A 17,597-nucleotide genomic window follows, 5' to 3' on the forward strand; every position below is an offset into this window, starting at 1 on the left:
CGTGGCAGCCGCGGCCTGCCTGTCGATCCGTGCTAACCAAGGAAGAGCGAGGTGCCAGGTCTCCAGCGCGATGGCGGCCACTTTGCCGTCTGCTCCTCAGACACTCACAGAGGGCCACCCCATGGGGCCACGCGGCGAGGGCGGCCGTCTTACCCCGAGTGGCGCTGGAAAATGGAAAAGGGCGTTGGTGAACCTCGGCTGGGAGGGAAGACTTGGCTCTGCCACGGCAGCACCAGGCCTGTACTTACTAGCTGCTCAAAAAGCCCCTAATTTACTAGCAGTAGCTGCCACAGTGCGAGGTATAGAGACCTGCGCTTTGAAGACTGCTGTTGGTAGTAGCACGCTTCAGTGTGTGTCGATGTATTGTATTTTTATTTATTTATTTATTTGTCCTTTTTGTGACCGGCCGCACCGCGCTCAGCCAGTGAGCGCTGTGAGCGCACTGGCCATCCCTATATAGGATCTGAACCGGTATAGAGACCTGCGCTTTGAAGACTGCTGTTGGTAGTAGCACGCTTCAGTGCGTGTCGATGTATTGTATTTTTATTTATTTATTTATTTGTCCTTTTTGTGACCGGCCGCACCGCGCTCAGCCAGTGAGCGCTGTGAGCGCACTGGCCATCCCTATATAGGATCTGAACCCGCGGCGGGAGCGCTGCTGCACTCCCAGCGCAGCACTCTCCTGAGTGCGCCACGGGCTCGGCCAGATGTATTGTATTTTTAAATTGATACCTACAGCAGCGAGAGACGTGTAACTAATTCACATATTTCTTCTGTGGGTACTGCATTACCCAAAGCTGAAGATTAAGTCATCTTGCAATTCTCTTATTTCTGAGTATTTTCTAAACCATGGTATTGAATGAATGTTTCAACTAGTAAAAAATATGATGATCAAGATAAAAAATGCTGATAGCATTCAGTGTTATTGTATTTTACTAATAAGCAAATACAGTAAAAGTTGATAGAAGCTTAAAAATATTTTTTTTCAGTAATCAAACATTTGAGGGGACAACCTACAGTGTTGTATTCATTGAACAGGTGTTTATTGAGCATTTAGAGTATACCCAGAATAATTCTGAGAACGTGAGGGAATGTTTGTAGACAGAATGTTTTTAGAAGTGTCTTAATTGTGGACAGTATTTTTCAGTTTCACTCTTAACAGTCCTCAGTTTTTTTAAGCTTCAATCTCTGTGGTGTCAACCTTAAAATATTGCAGAATTTTATGGTATTTAGGAACAGTCATTGTAAATGAGTTATATTTTGGCTTTTGATAAGGTTTTATTGCTTTTTAAAATGTAACGTAGCACATCTGAAAGAATTATTTTTAACTTCAGTTGAGTAATCAGACTGTAGAATTATTATCCTCAACTGCCTGGGTTATGGTGTTATGCAGTACAGGCTTCTGCTTCTACATTTGTCAAATGCGAGTAATACTATCTGCCTAGTAGGTTGTTTAAGGCTTCAGTGTGACAGTGTATATAAAGCACAGTGCAATATTCAATAAATGATAGCTCTTAATTATTTCATTAGTCAGAGGCTCCCATGTATCTATCCGCATCATGACATACAGTATTCAGTAATGCATCCTGACAATTTTAGTGAGAAGTCTTTACTCATAACACAATTTACTAGAATTGAAAAGCAGAAGCAAAACTACCTTTACTTTTTCAAAAAACCCACACTGGATTTAGTTCAGTGAAACACTCAATTTGGAGTTCTACGTACAGTGATCAATTACCAAGAATTGTTTATCATCTATTTTAGGAATTTCAAAGGAAAAAATCCTTGGTCTTAGTAATTTCTCAAAAAATATTATTTCAAAAATGTTATAGTAAAAACAATGTGTATTTTACTACTTAGTATTTATTATGGACTGAATCGTGCCTCCCCAAAAGTTTAATGTGGTAGAGGCTTGGTCCCCACTGTCACAGTGTTAAGAGGGTGGGAAATCCTATTATTGTAGATGAAAGGTGGTGGGGGGGCTTTGAAGAGGGGATTGGATTGTAGGAACATGCCATAATGAATGGATTAATAATGGTGGTCAGGGGTGTGGTTCTGAGGGCTTTTAAAGAAGAGCACATAAAAGGTTAGTCTCTCTCTACTCTGCCGGTTTCTGTCATGTGAGAGCCCTGGGTCACTGTCGCCACCACCAAGGCCTTTACCAAATGTGTTCCCTGGACTTTGGACTTCCCAGCCTCTGAAACTGTAAGCAAATAAATTTTGTTTTCTTATACCATACCCAATTCCAAGTATTTTGTTATAAGCAACAGAAACAGGCTAATACAATATTACAGTAGTAAAAGATCAAAAACTAAACAGATCATTGTGATTACATGTTCACGTCCGATGTAGTAGCCTAACCAAAAGGACTTTTTCATGATTTCATTATAGGAAATACGTTACATTTTGGCTGCCTAAACATTTTGAAATAGCAGAATTATTTCAGCTTTCCTTTGTGTGTGTGTGTGTGAAATGATAAACTTTAAAAATGAGTAAATAAATAATTTCTAGAATATTCAGGAGAGGCAGCATACATTCAGTCCATTCTCCTATATAATTTGTATTGCCAGTGCTTCACAAGAAGCTGTGACTATCAAAGTGATATTTCTTAGTATTCTAAGAGAAGTATAGGCAAGCCATGAACCCTGAAGTGGTGCTCTAACCTATGAGAAAGAGTACACAGCAGTGATTCCCAGCCTGGAGTTATGCGCAGGGTGTGTCATGGCATCTGAAAACGCATACGTGTGGGAAACATTGTTTAATTATCAATTCTGAATAATAGATTTAAATGGGGAGTCAGAAATTACCTGATGCAGTGTAGTAGTCTTTTCAATAGTGTTTAATTATCTCTTTTCCCAGCATTTTAGAAAAAGGATATAGGGAAAATGAGCCAAAGTCAGCAGCCAGAGACACTATCAGTGAATAGGAGGCTGGTCCGAGACAACTCAAAGTTGCTTGATGCATCCCAGTCATCCCTGAAAAAGCCATCATGATTTAAAGTCATACTCTTCCATTTGTCTGTTCCTGAGTTGTATCCTTTATAATAAAACGGTAAATGTAAGTGAAATGATCTCCTGATTTCTGTGAGTTGTTCTAGTGAGTTAATGAACTTGAGGAGGGGTTTCTGAAGTGTTCCAAATTTATAGCTGGTCTGTAAGAAGTGTGGGTTGCTCCTGGGACTTCTGAATGGCATCCGAAGTGAGGGCAGTCTTGCAGGACTGAGCCTTTAACCTGTGGGGTCTGTGTTAACTTTGGGAGTTAGTGTCAGAATTTAACTGAATTGTTGGACACCCACTTGGTGTTGGCAAATTGGTGTAGAAATCCCACACACGTTTGGTGTCAGAAGTGTTAGAAAAAAGGTACTACCATTGGTGTCAAGATTGGGATTTGCTAGACCAACTCACAGAACTCAGCAAAGTGATTTATTTACTATTACTAGTTTATCATAAAGGATAAAACAGAGGAACAGCCAAATGGGAGAAATGCATGGGGCAAGGTTGGGGTGGGGGGATTGTAGAGCTTCCATGTCCTCTCCAGGTGTGCCACCTTCTCAGCACATCAAAGTGTTCACCAGCTTGGAAGCTCCCCAGACCCTGTCTTTCAGAGGGTTTTTGTGGCGGCTTCATTAAATAGGTGTGATCGATTAAATCATTGGCCATTGGTAATTGAACTCAATTTCTGGCCTCTTTCTCCTCCCCAGAGGTGGGAGTGTTTGGGGTGAAACTTCCCAATCCTTTGATCCAGGCTTGATGTTTCTGGTGACCAGTCCCCATCCTGAAGCTCTCTAGGGGCCCTCCAAAGGCACCTCATTAACATAAACTCTGGTATGGTTGAGAGGGACTTGTTATGAATAACAAAAGATACTCTATTGCTCAGAAATTCCAAGGAGATTAGGAGCTCTGTGGCAGGAACCTGGGGCAAATACCAAACATATATTTTTTATTATACCACAGGTGTTTTTGTTTTTGATTTTTGCATATACATAGCTCTTCTAGAACTATTTGTTGAAGAGACTTAACTTTTCCCCCATTGAATTACTTTGGGACCATTCTAAAAAATTGGTTGACAATATATGTGTATGTCATATCCCAGCTCTGTGCTGTTTCACTAATCTATATATGTAACTTTATACCAGCACCAGACTGTCTCAGTTACTGTGTACAGGTCTTGGACATATTTGGTTAAATTTATTTCTAAGTATTTTATACCTTTTGATGCTATTGTAAGTTGCATTTCTTTGTAATTTTACTCCCAATTTTTTATTGCTAGTATATACAGTTGATTTTTGTATATTGTTTTTGTATCTTGCGACCTTGTTAAATTCACTTTTGAGTCCTAGGGACACTTTTTTGGTAGATACCTTGGGGTTTTCTACATAGGTAGTCAAGTCATCTGAATAAAACCAGTTTTACTTCCTTTCCAATCTGTTTGCCTTTTATTTTTTCTTACCGCATTGGTTAGGACTGTCATCACAGTGTTGAATAGAAGTGGTGAGAGTGTCCGTTGCCTTTTCTTGACATTAGGGGGAGGGCATTCAGTCTTTCACCATTAAGTAAAATGTTAGCTGTAGTTTTTTTGCATATGCATTTTTTAGGGTTGAAAAGTTTCTTTTTATTCCTAGATTGCTGAGTTTTTTTTTTTTTTTTGATCATGAAACCTATTGAATTTTGTGATCTCTTTTTCTGTATCCATTAAGATGATCGTATTTTTCTTTTTCAGCCTGTTAATATGGTGAGTTACTGATTGCCTGTCAAATATTAAACAACTTGGTATTCTTTCTTGGTCATAATGTATTGTCTTTTTTATATATTGCAGGATTTGACTTGCTGAAATTTTCTCGAGGAATTTTGTAACTGTGTTCATAAGGGAAATTAGTTTGTTTTCTTTTCTTGTAATGTCCTTGTCTGTTTTGGTTCGAGGATAATGCTGGTCTCATAAAATGAATTGGTATGTGTTCCTTCCTTCCATTTTTCTGGAAGAGTTTGTATAGAATTGATGTTATTTCTCACTTAGTTGTTTGTCATCAACAAGGCCTTGTGGTCTAAGGGACTTTTCTTCGTGTGAAGATTTTTAACCATAAATTTAAAATTTAATCTCTTGATACAGGGCTACTCAAGTAATCTCCTTTTAAGTGAGTTTTGGTCATTTGTGTCTTTTGAGAAAATTATGTATTTTATCTAAGTTTTCAAATTTATTGGCATAAAGTTGTTTGTAATATTCCTTATTATCCTTTTAGTATTTATTGAATCTATAGTGATGTCTTCTCATTCTTTTTTTTTTTTTTTTTTGGTGGCTTGCTGGTATGGGGATCCCAAACCGTTGCATTTTTGAAATTGATGATTTGTCTTTTTTTCTTAAAATACTGGCAAAACATTGATTACTTCTTGATGATTTCAAAGAAGTACCTTTTTGTTTTATTGCTTTCTTTTGCTTTTCTGTTTTATATTATTATTTCCTTGTCTCTGTTTGCTTTGGATTTAATTTATTCTTTTTCTGGTTTCTTAAGGTGGAAGCCTAGGTCATTGTTTTGAGGTCTTTCTTCTTTTCTTATATAATCTTTTACTATTATAATTACTTTAATTCTTTCATTTGAGCATGCCAGAGATGCTATCAGAAATGACTTAGAGTACTCATACCCTTTCTGAGGAAGTGACAATTGAGTGGCTGTTGGTAATTGATTTCTGACTGTGTTTCCATTTTTAAAAAACCTACCTACATAATATTTTAGGCTCTGTAGATATTTCCTTTTTAAGAATTAGGAAACATATATTAGTAATAACCTACTGACTCATCTCCTACTTCCACTCTTGCTTTGCCCCCTTTTACCTCCTCCAAATAGCACGTTCCCACACAGCAGCCCAAGTGATCTCAAAAATATAAATGGATCACATCTCCCCTGCTTCACATAGTCCTCAGAAATAAAGTGTGTGGGAGGCAGAATCATGGCCCCAAAGCTGTCCATGTTCTAATCCTGGAACCTGTGTATATGTGACCTTCCAGGGCAAAAGGAACTTAGCAGATGTAAGTTAAAGATTGTGAGATGTGATGACTTTCCTGATTTATTTGGTGAACCCAGTGTAAAGACAAAGGTCCATATAAGCAAGAGGCAGGAGTAATCTGTAAAGGAGAAATGACGATGGGAATCAGAAGTTGGAGTGATGCAAAGAAGGGACCAAGCCAAGGAATGTGGGCAGCCTCTAGAAGCTGGGGAAGACAGGGAGACACGATCATCCCTAGTGCCTCCAGAAGGAATGTAGCCCTGCCAAACCATTTCAGACCTCTGGCCTAGCACTGTTGGGTAATCCCTCTAAGTTTGAGGTTATTTGTCTAGCAGCAGCAGGATACCGACAGCAAGTGTGTCAGGTCTCACCTCTTTAGGACATGGCTTAGCCTGCCCCATCTCCTGCTCTTCTTCCTCTTGTCCACCCCACTGGATCCCAAGGCCCTCTTGCTCTCTCTACTCGACAAAGCTCACTCTCCTCTCAGACTCATTGTATTCAGTGCTCCCTTTGCTTGGAAAGGCCTCAGCTCAGATGTCATCTCCTTAGAAGGTTGTTCCCTAGTCACTTAAGCCAGAACACCCTCCCTGCTTCTCCCACCCTCTGTCACATTTTCCTGTTTTAGCTTCATCTTTGCTGTCTTCAGTTCCTGAATTTATTTTTTACTTATTATCAGCCTACCTCCCCGGCAAGTAGGAATTAGGAATTAAGCCAGGGGCCCATTGCCAGAGCAGTGCCTGGCTCAAAAGATGCTTAGCAAATAGTTCATGGATGACTTTGTGAACTATTTTGGTTGTTGAAGAAGTAACATTGACAAAGTGTCATGGTTAAATAAAACTGGGTTTGATAGAGAGCATGTGTGGTTAAGAAGAGTGACTTGTTTTTGAGTTATTGTCAGAGTCTTAGTGATAGATGGTTGTGCCTGGGGTACCAGTAAATCTGACCACTTTCTTCCTCTCGTGAGTTTGTAAGCTGGGGACCAGTGGAAATGAAAAAAATAACTTTATTACTTACTGTTAAAACTGTTTGAAAAATGTGCCTTGGATATATGCCAAAGGGACTTCAAGTTCTGTGTTATCGTCCCCCCACCCCTGCAAGGGATGCCTTGTAAGAGCAGAGCTGCTTCTGTGGGTCAGGAGGCGTTGAGCAGAGAATGGGCTCCTCTAGCAGGTGGACAGCTGGTCCAGAGGGTCTAGGGTGTTCTCCCCCAGTCCTTCCTCTCCAGGCCGCCCAGTTAGGTTTGGAGAAGGGCATTGGAGGCAGCCAGAGGCCAGAAAGGGTCCTCCACATAGAAGGGCTGGGGAGTGTGTTCAGCTCTTGAACCTGGGCCAGGTTTGGTAGAGCTCCAACAGCTGGGAAGGCAGTGTAGGGGCCAAGGGAAAGACTTCCTCTTCACCACTGAAGGTTCTCTTGAAAAATCAACTGCCAAGATTCAATTAATATGAAGAAAAGGAATAAAAAATTTTTATTTTAACTTCTGGGAGGTGGGGCAATGCACAGGGAGGCCTGCAGGAGTGATTTACCAATAACCTGATGGGTACAGAAACTTATATACCAGTTCTTCCTTACGGGGGTGGGGGTGGGGGATGTAGATGATTCTTTTATGGGATAGTAAATGATTGAATGAAATTTGGAAGACCCATATAGGCAGATGTAATCTTGTGAAAAGGTCTGTCCAGGTGTGGTGCCCTCCCAGGACCCTCTGGGATTGTTCTTTCCTATGAGATTCCTAGGGAGGGGATCTTAAGACAATTGCATTTCTTTTGGAAGGAAACTTTCTTAGATGAGAAAATTGTAGAGAAAGTCCCTCCCTGTGCTTGGGGTGAGGGGAACAAGACTAGGTTAGAGGAACCTTGATTCTGAGGTTTATGTCTGAGGCCTTTTAATTTTCAAAGCACTGAGTGTGCCGGAGTGCCATATTTTGGGGAATAACTTTCTGCACCCCAACAGCAAAGTTGAAAAAATTAGAAAAACATTAGATTTTTATCAGTCTGCTTCTGGCAGTTGGTTCAAGCAGCACAGTTTGCTTCCTTAGGGCTTTCCCTGGGAACTGCTATTAGTCTGAGCCAGTGTCAGCAAACTTCCTCAGTAAAGGGCCAGGTGTTTCAGGCTTCATAGGCCTCTTGCAATCTTTGTCATATATTCTTTCTTTTCCCTGGGAACTGCTATTAGTCTGAGCCAGTGTCAGCAAACTTCCTCAGTAAAGGGCCAGTTGTTTCAGGCTTCATAGGCCTCTTGCAATCTTTGTCATATATTCTTTCTTTTATTTTATTTTTACAACTTTTCAGTAAAGGAAAGACAACTCTTAGCTTGAAGGTCACATAAAAACTGGGGGCAGGCTGGCCCGCCGGTAGTGTTTTGCTGACCTCTGGCCAGATTCAGTGCCTTGCTCTTATCTTTGCTTGTCCCTGTTCATTCCCTGGCCCCTTCCCTGCAGCTGGAGGAGCCAGCCAGAGTTACACTGAGCTCTGCGGGAAGAGGCTGGAGAGGCCTGGCCATGCAAACATTTGGTGATTTTCCTCTCTCCAATTAAAGGACATATATGTAAGTTGGTTTTGTTTTGTGATAGATAAGACAACAGCCTCCCAGTGTCTTTCTTATGGAATGTTGTTTTGTTCCAACTGGCAGTTGCTCTCCTGGAGGTTCTGCCAGACCTTGGTGTTCACAAGTTCTCTCTATTCTTGCTGGTCATAATGAGAACACTTTTTGGCCCAGTGTAATCGCCAGGATTTGTTCAGGTTACAGCTCCCTGGTTCTTCTTCTTTCTCTGATAATTGCCTGTGAATGGGCAATTTAGTATTCAGCCTAAAGTGTAATGGAACCCTAATGTGGATTATTGGGGCTCTTTCTCTGAGAACTCTCTCTCTGTTTCTCTGCTCTGCAAGTTCCAGCTACCTCAGCCCCTCTGAACTCTGATCTCCTCAGATCAAGACCACTGTGCACTATTTGGGTCCTTCTGCCTTGGATCAATTTGTGAAGTATCTTAAGGAAGAAAGCTGGGATAGTCACAGGCTCCCAGATAGTAGCCTGGCACACTGCATGATGATCAACATCTGAAACAGCCGTTTCGTGTGTTTTGAGTGAGGGATCTAGTACCATCTACTCCATTGGAGTCAGATGTGCAAGTCCCAGTCTCTTTCGTGGAGGACGGTACTGAAGAACCCAAGGCCTGGGTGCTGCATGTGCTCACTGTTACTTGGGCGTCTGCTTCTAGGCTCTTTTCTGAGGCAGAGGTAAGAAATAAATTATATGACATATAAATACACACATATTTACATCAATTTCTGTATTATATACTGAAAACCACGAGTTCATCATGATACCTCCTTTTCCTTAGTTCATCACCACAGGGTTCATTCTTACCTTGTCCTTTTCCATATCTGTATTATCTGCAATATATTTACTTACTAGCTCAATTCTAAAGTTTCAGAATTGCTGATCCATATCAACTGTGATAAACAACCTTCTAACTAGAGTTTACAGTTCATTTATAGCACTTTATGTCTTTAGACTGAGGGTATGTAATACTCTAATATAAAATACTGTTTTGAAAAGTTACGTAGATTATTTCTCCTTCAGTGTGGTTGTGTTTTATTCATTTGAGGTAATGTTAGGTTTCCTTGCTTCTGTTTATTTTATTTTGAATATAGACAATATTAACGTGGTTTCAAAAGTCAAAACCATACAAAGAGGTATAATTATAAAAGTATAAGTACCCACTCGTTTCCTTCAATCCCTTAGCTCCGATTCCCACTTTTGGGGTGTTAATGAATCTCATTAGTTTCTAGATTATCCTTCGTATATTTCCTATTGTGAAATTAGGGATATACCCATTTATTTACCTATTTCCATTTTTTCTTAAACAAGTAGCATTCTCTCTGTATATATACTCTTGTACTTTACTTTCTGCAGTTGAAAAAACATCCTAGAAATCATTCCATATTAGTACATAGAAATGTGATAGCTGGAAGTGTATGAGGGGTTAATGAAGCTGTTTCAAGATGGAGATAGTCCTACAGTTTGCATGCTGATGGAACTGATCTGGTCCTGTTGGATAGGGCAAAATGACTTCACTTTTAGGACAAAAAGCCTTAAGGTAAGAGGTTGGGATGCTGGACAGAAATGGAAGGTTTGAGTTTTGGTTGGTGAAAGGACACTCACTGTAGTGGATTGAATTATGTCCCCCCAAAACTCACTGAAGCTTGAATTGAGTCCCCCAAGTTTTATGTGTTCAAAACTTGGTCCCCACTGTGACTGTTAAGAGGATGAGAAATCCTATTATGGGAATTGAAAGATGGAGCCTCAAAGATTGTAGGACCGTGCAGTAGTGAATGGATTAATTAATGGTGGTCAGGGGCATGGTTCTGAGGGATTTAAAAGGAGATAAGAGAGTCTGTCTCTCTGCTCTCTCTCTGCTTCCACCACCTTGCAATGTGAGACCGCTTGGTCACTGTTTGCCACCACCAGATGGACATTGGACTTCCCAGCCTCAGAAACTGTAAGCAATAAATTTTGTTTTTCTTTATAAATCACCTAGTTTCAGGTGTCTTGTCATAAGCAACAGAAACGGACTAATACACTCACTTTGAGGAAAAACAAAGTCCTGTTAGAGCTTTGAATTGTGACAGAGCCCTATGGCAGCACAATCCTTTTCATCAAGTGGGTAGTTACTATAAACATTTATTAGGTGATTTTTTTTAAAGATAGAAATTTTATATTGGAGTAAAAGGTGGCTTATGATCCTGGGTGAGGAGATCTAAGTTAAAGTACGCAAGAATCGGTGGTATTATCGGGGATTTAGTGCTCTAGAAATTATATGGGTAGTCATGTCATACCAAGAAAGTAATGCTTCTTAACTTCTTTTGATCCTCTCCCACTCCAAAACTTGTCTAGAAATTAGTGATAATTAAGGCTAACACTTTTGCCCCTGTAAATCAAGATCCCACCCCTTGAGAACAGATGTAGACTGAAGCAGGACTAATTTGTTACCATTTGTAATCCATCAGCTAGTGGATAATGAGCTCTCAGCTTCATGTAACAAAGCTAGCACAAATTGACTTAAACTGTAAGGCTGTTAGGATTGCCTGAATTCAGTACTTTCCTCTCCTCTGCATACCAGCTTTGTCTTCAGCTTAGTAGCCTGAAGCTTCAGTAGTTCTGGGCTTCATATCCGTGCAAGACTCTGTTAAAAGGAAGAGAATACCCCTGCCCCATTCCAAGCTGGAGCCTTTAGACTGACATTGATTTGACCGCTTAGGGGAATGGATCATACTGATTAGCTCAAGTTAACCAAGGCCCACCTCTGGATGTGGGGGTGAATTCATCTTCTTCTAAAATACATGGCCTGTGGGGAGTGGGAAGGACAGATGCCAGAACAAAAATAAGATTACTGGTAGGAAGTTGGAGGAGGGCAGTAGATTCTAGGTAGGTGGTCAGTATTCATGTTTTTTAAAATTCCTGCTGTAAACCATCTTCATTAGGGCCCAACTATGAAGAAAACACATGGATTTTATTCATTCATTCAGTATTTTTGGCACGGAGCCTGCCAGGTATCAGGTACTGTTCCAGCGTCTGGGGATGCAGCAGTAAATAAGATAGAAATAACAGCTTCTTTTTTGGAGCCTTCATAGCTGGTGGTGGGGGGAACCCTTCCATTTTTCTGAGAGGGTATGTGATAATCTTGAATGAATTTTCTGAAAGGATGTGTGATAATATTAATTTACTTGATATAGCTTATAATGAAAAGTGTTGACGGCAGGTGTGTATGCAAAGGTAAGAAGGAAATAGATGACATAGAAATGAAAAATCATTGGCTTGATCATTCTGACTGATATTTATAAATCTAAAAATATCTTGCATTTAGGGAGCAAAGAATGTAGCTCTCCTCTTCCCAACAAAAGTATGAGCCATCAATGTTTTCAAAAGCATTCCATTTCTACAATGACAGTTCAAGAAGAACCAGAAGTAATGACATGTGATTTCAAATCTGAAATCAGTTTTAGTAAAACTCTTTGTTCCAGGTTCATGCATGTCAGTTGGTTAAAACTTTCATTCAAATGATATAGCCCTTTTCAAGTGTGTTGTGTATGTCTGTATGTATACATATATTTTTATATATGTATATATTCATAGGTGTGTGTGTATGCATATGCATGCACATACAAGGAAAATATAAAAATATAGGTTGGCTGTGTTTAAATTTTTATTAAAATTTCTAATAATTTTTTCAGTATCCTTTTGTTTTTCTTTAAATCATTTATAAAATGACCTAAATACTAAATAAAATCAAAAGAGTCCATTGGCCCAGCTCATGTGAAGAGTGTGGGTTGTTTTTCCTGGTCTACTGATGGTTAATGCAATGTACCTGTGTGGATCATCTTCTGCAGTGGTTGACGACTGGGCATTCATTTCAAGCATACATGGAATATTTATGAAAATTAACCATCTGGTAGGCTATAAAACCTCCACAGATTTCAAAAGACTGCTGTCATTGGAGCACATTCTGTCACCACAGGCAGTAAAGTTAGAAGTCGTTTGCAAAAAGCTAATTAGAAAATGTCCCCTACATTGGGAAATTTAAGGTGATTCCTAAATAACTTACAGCTCAACAGAGGAATTTTAATGGAAATTAGGGAAGACTTAGAACTAAATGTTAACAAAAACACTTTAAACATTGTATAATACAGGTAGGGCTGTACTTTAGGAAAGAAAGTCTCAAAGTGAATAAACAGCCTCCTAAATTGTCGGACAAAAATGTTTGCAGTGACAAAAATAGTTGCAGAATAAACCCGGACAGGGTAGGAAGAAGGAAATGAAGTGAGCACAAACTAACAGAAAACACACACAAAGTAGTAAGGGTATTAAGGCTGGTTCTTATAAAAGTCAAATAGTCACACTTTGGGCAAGATTAGCCAAGGGTGAGAGAACAGATACACAATATGCAGATTGAAAAAGGGGGCCCCGGGTGTAAACTCCACAGAGGTTAAACTGATAAGATAATAATATTAAGAACAGCTTTGTGCCAAGAAAGTCAGGACTTTAGGTAGAATGGGTAAATAACTGGAAAATAAAACTTAACCAAAACTGAGTTAAGAAATAGAAAACTTTAGTGATTCCAGAACTGTATGGAGATTGAAGTAGTAGTTAAAAATCTTTCCACACAGAAAGCACCTGGCCACGGCAACTTCAGAGGAACATTCTACCCAAACGTTCATAGGGCAGGTAATTCCAATCTTATGTATATTCTTAGAGAAAATAGAAAAAGACTTAGCTCATTTTATGAGACTAGGGTAACTCCGATACAACCACCACCGAAGAGCAGCACAAGAAAGGAAAATAGTAAACTAGTTTCCTGATCTTAGAGGGAGACATCCCAGGACACAGGGAGAATTTAGCTGCATTGAAATCATTGGTTATCTTCTCCTGATGTTTGGCTTGAATGGAGGAAATAAAAGCCAGTTTGGTGTGCAATCAAGAAAGACCAGGTACTTGAATTGGTGGCACATGTACATGAAGAACTGGAATGACTTAGAAATGATGACTTTAATTATTGCACAGTAATTCCCTACAGAGTTGCGAAGCATTTCCTCTTTTACTACTGAGGAAAATGCAACTCAATACCATTTCTTGTCCACTGGATTGGCACAGTTTAATAAGTGTATTAGGGTTCTCCAGAGAAACAGAACCAGTAAGATGGAAAAGGAGATTTATTATGAGGAATTGGCTCACAAGATTATGGAAGCTGAACAGTCCGTGGTCTACATCTGCAAGCTGGAGAGCCAGGAAAGAGCTGGTGATGTAGTTCAGTTTGAGTCCAAAGGCCTGAGAACCAGAGGAGCTAATGGTGTAAATCCCAACCCCATGGCAGGAGAAGATGAGAAGAGAGGAGATGTCCTAGCTCAAGAAGTGAGATAAGAAAAGGGGTGAATTTCTTTTTCCTTCATTTTCTATTCAGGACCTTAAGGGATGATAGCCACTCACATTGGGAGGACAGTCTGTTGAGTCCAGGAATTCAAGTGCTAATCTCATCCATAAACACCCTCACAGACTACCCAGAAACAGTTTGATGTGGGCACTCGATGGCCCAGTCTGCTGGACACATAAAGTTAGCCATCATAGGAAGTGTGGCAATGCCATGGATTCAGCGTGGAGCAGCACACTGCTCGTGGCAGTGTGTGGAGGTGGAACCACTTTCGGAAACAATGTGGTATTAAAGATTGTCATTGGCGTTCTGTATGAGCTAGCAACTAAACTCAGGGATCTGATGTAAAACTGTGATCCCCCAGGCTGGGGTTGGGATGTTTCTAAGCATTCACGAGGGGCACAGATAGTTTTAAACAGATCTGTATGATATACAGCTTACAAAAGTAGTGTTTATAAAACTCTCCAGGCTGATCTGGAGGTCCCTGTTGCTCTCCACCATCTTCCCTTCTTAGTTGCCTCTTGCACGACAGAGTCATTCCTGTCCTTCACTACTTTGCTGGGAGGGTCAGGGTGGGGATGGGGAGGAAGCCTATAAATTGCTAAAAAAGAGGCCTTTACATGTTTTTTTTATTTTTTTTATTTTTTTTATTTTTTTTTTTTTTTATGGCTGGCCAGTACAGGTGTAAAACTAAAAATAGTAAGGGCGAGAATTTCAACTGGTATCCTTATTCTGATAGTTTCCAGTTCTTTGCTTTCAATGTAATTTAAAGACATTAGTAGAGTTGTAAGGCAATTATTAAATGTTTCTTGATTGCTATGATTTTTTAACAAAGCTCTAAAGGAGAGAGATTGCTGTAGTAAAATGCCTTCCTTTTCAGCAGGAGTGAAATTGACCATAAACTATGCCTCACTCTAACAATAAATGATTTTCATTCATGGATATATTAAATAATGGGAGGAGGAGATAGTCCCATTGATCTTATTGAAATCCATTTTTAATGGAAGTTTACATTTAGTATTTAATAGGTATCAGATTTGTTCATGGATATATTAAATAATGGGAGGAGGAGATAGTCCCATTGATCTTATTGAAATCCATTTCTAATGGAAGTTTACATTTAGTATTTAATAGGTATCAGATTTGTAATATGTTTATGCTTCATTCTATTCTGTGCTAGTAATAATTATAATGAAAATTCAATCCAGAATAAAACTTTTAAATTTAGCACTTTATAGTTACAGGGGATTTAATAAAAATTAATTTAATTTATGTACATATTTCATTGCAAAGAAATGTGACAGGGTGATCAATAAAGGATTTTTTTTATTGAAACATAATTATACATTTGTGTGATAGAGAGTTGAATATGTGATGAATAGAGTTGAACCTGTGTGCAATACGTGATGATCACATCAGGATAATTAGTACATTCATCATTACAAAACGTAATCATTCTTTGTGACCCTTTACCAAACTCTTACTAACCCTCCTCCCCCTCCCATTTCCCCACCTCTAGTAACCACAGTTCTGCTATCTCCTTTTGAAAGTTCAAGATGCTCTGATGGTTGTATCTTTATTTCTTTTTAAAATTTATTTATTTTTTCAGCTCTCATTTATGAATGAGGACATTTCTCTTTCTGTGCCTGGCTTACTTCACTTGAGACAATTTTCACCCATGTTGCTGCAAATGGCAGAATTTCATTATTTTTTATGGCAGAATAGTATTCCATTATGTCTATATACCACATTTTCCTTATCCAGTCATCCGTCAATGGACATTTAGGTTGGTTCCAACCCTTGGCTTTTGTGACTAGAGCTGTAGTAAACATGGGAGTGCAGGTATCCCTTTGACATGATGATTTCCATTTCTTTGGGTATATATGCTGTGGTGGGATTGCTCGATTATATGGCAGTTCTATCTGTAGTTGTCTGAGAAACCTCCATACTGTTTTCCATAATGGCTGCAATTACTTACAGTCCCACCAGCAGTGTAGGAGGGTTCCCCTTTGTCCACATCTTCACCAGCATTTGTCATTCTCTGTCTTTTTTACAATAGCCAGTTTAATTGGGGTGCGGTGATATCTCAGTGTGGTTTTGATTTGCATTTTCTTGATGCTTAGTGATGTTGAGCATTTTTTTCATGTGCCTGGTGGCCATTTAATATGTCTTCCTTTGAGAAATGTCTGTTCAGTTTCTTTGCCTATTTTTTAATTGGGTTACTTGGTTTTTTAAACATTAAATTGTTCTGGATACTAATCCCTTGTTGGATGCATAGTTTGCAAATATTTTCTCCCATTCTGTAAATTGTCTTTTCACTCTGTTGGTTGTTTCCTTTGCTGTGCAGAAGCTTTTTAGTTTTACATAATACCCCATTTAAAAAATTTTTCCTTTTGTTGCCTGTGCTTCTGAGGTCTTAATTCATAAACTCTTTGCCCAGTTCTATCTCCTGAAATGTTTCCCCTGTGTTTTCTTTGGGAGTTTTATAGTTTCAAGTCTTGTATTTAAGTCTTTAATTCATTTTGAGTTGAGATTAGTATATAGGGAGAGGTGTGGGTCTAGTCTCATTCTTCCACACATGGAGGTCCAGCTTTCCTAGCACTGTTTATTGTAGAGGCTGTCTTTTCCCCAGTGTATGTTCTTGATTCCTTTGTTGAAGATCAGCTGGGTATAACTATGTGGATTGATTTCTGGATTCTCTGTTCTGTTTTATTGGTCTGAGTGTCTGTTCTTATGCCAGGGACTTGCTGTTTTGGTTACTATAGTTTGGTAGTATAATTTGAAGTCAGGTAGTGTAATACCTCTGGCTTTATTTTTTTTTTTGCTCAGGATTGCTTTGGCCTTTTGTGGTCTTTTGTTGTTCCATATGAATGTTAGGATTGTTTTTTCTATTTCTGTGAAGAATGTCATTGGTATTTTGATGGGGACTGTACGGAATCTTTAGATCCTTTTGGGTAGTATAGACATTTTTACAATGTTAATTCTTCCAGTCCTTGAGCATGGAATGTCCTTTTGTTTTTTTGTGTCCTCTTTAATTTTTTTTCAGCAGTGATTTGTAGTTCTTGTTATGGAGATCTTTCATCTAAAATCTCCTTGGTTGAGTTTATTCCTAGTTATTTAATTTTTTTGGTGACTATTCTAAGTGAGCTTGCTGTCTTGATTTCTTTTTCTGCTAGTTCATTATTGCAATATAAAAATGCTACTTATTTTGTGTGTTGATTTTATATTTTGCAGCTTTACTGAAATCGTTTATCAGTTCTAAGAGTTTTTTTGCAGAGTCTTTAGGTTTTCCTATAAATAGAATCAGGTCATCTGCAAATGGACAGTTTGACTCTGTCTTTTCCAATTTGATTGTCTTTGTTTCTTTCTTTTGCCTGATTGCTCTAGCTAATACTTCCAGTACTATGTTAAATAGGAGTGGTGACGGTGGGCATCCTTGTCTGTTCCTGTTCTTCAGGGAAAAGCTATTAGCTTTTCCCCATTCAAGATGATGATGGTGGTGGGTTTGTCGTATAATGCCTTTTACTGTGTTGAGATATTTTCCTTCTGTACCTAATTTGTTGAGAGTCTTTATTGTGAAAGGATGTTGAATTTTGTCAAATGGCTTTTCCTGCATTTAGTGAGATAATGGTATGGTTTTTTTTTTTTTTTTTTTTTTTTTTTTTTTTTTTTTTTTT

The 17,597-nt window shown here is 39.0% G+C and overlaps 1 protein-coding gene across 1 annotated transcript in view; it reads left to right on the top strand.

Moving 5' to 3' along the window:
• The window catches only part of AUH (AU RNA binding protein/enoyl-CoA hydratase), a 171,315-nt gene that overhangs the window by 19,035 nt on the left and 134,683 nt on the right, over positions 1-17,597 (top strand). The gene's annotated exons all lie outside the window — the stretch shown is intronic.

This window comes from Galeopterus variegatus, unplaced genomic scaffold, assembly GCF_000696425.1.
Source record: "Galeopterus variegatus unplaced genomic scaffold, G_variegatus-3.0.2 Scaffold225, whole genome shotgun sequence".
Taxonomy (NCBI): Eukaryota; Metazoa; Chordata; class Mammalia; order Dermoptera; family Cynocephalidae; genus Galeopterus; species Galeopterus variegatus.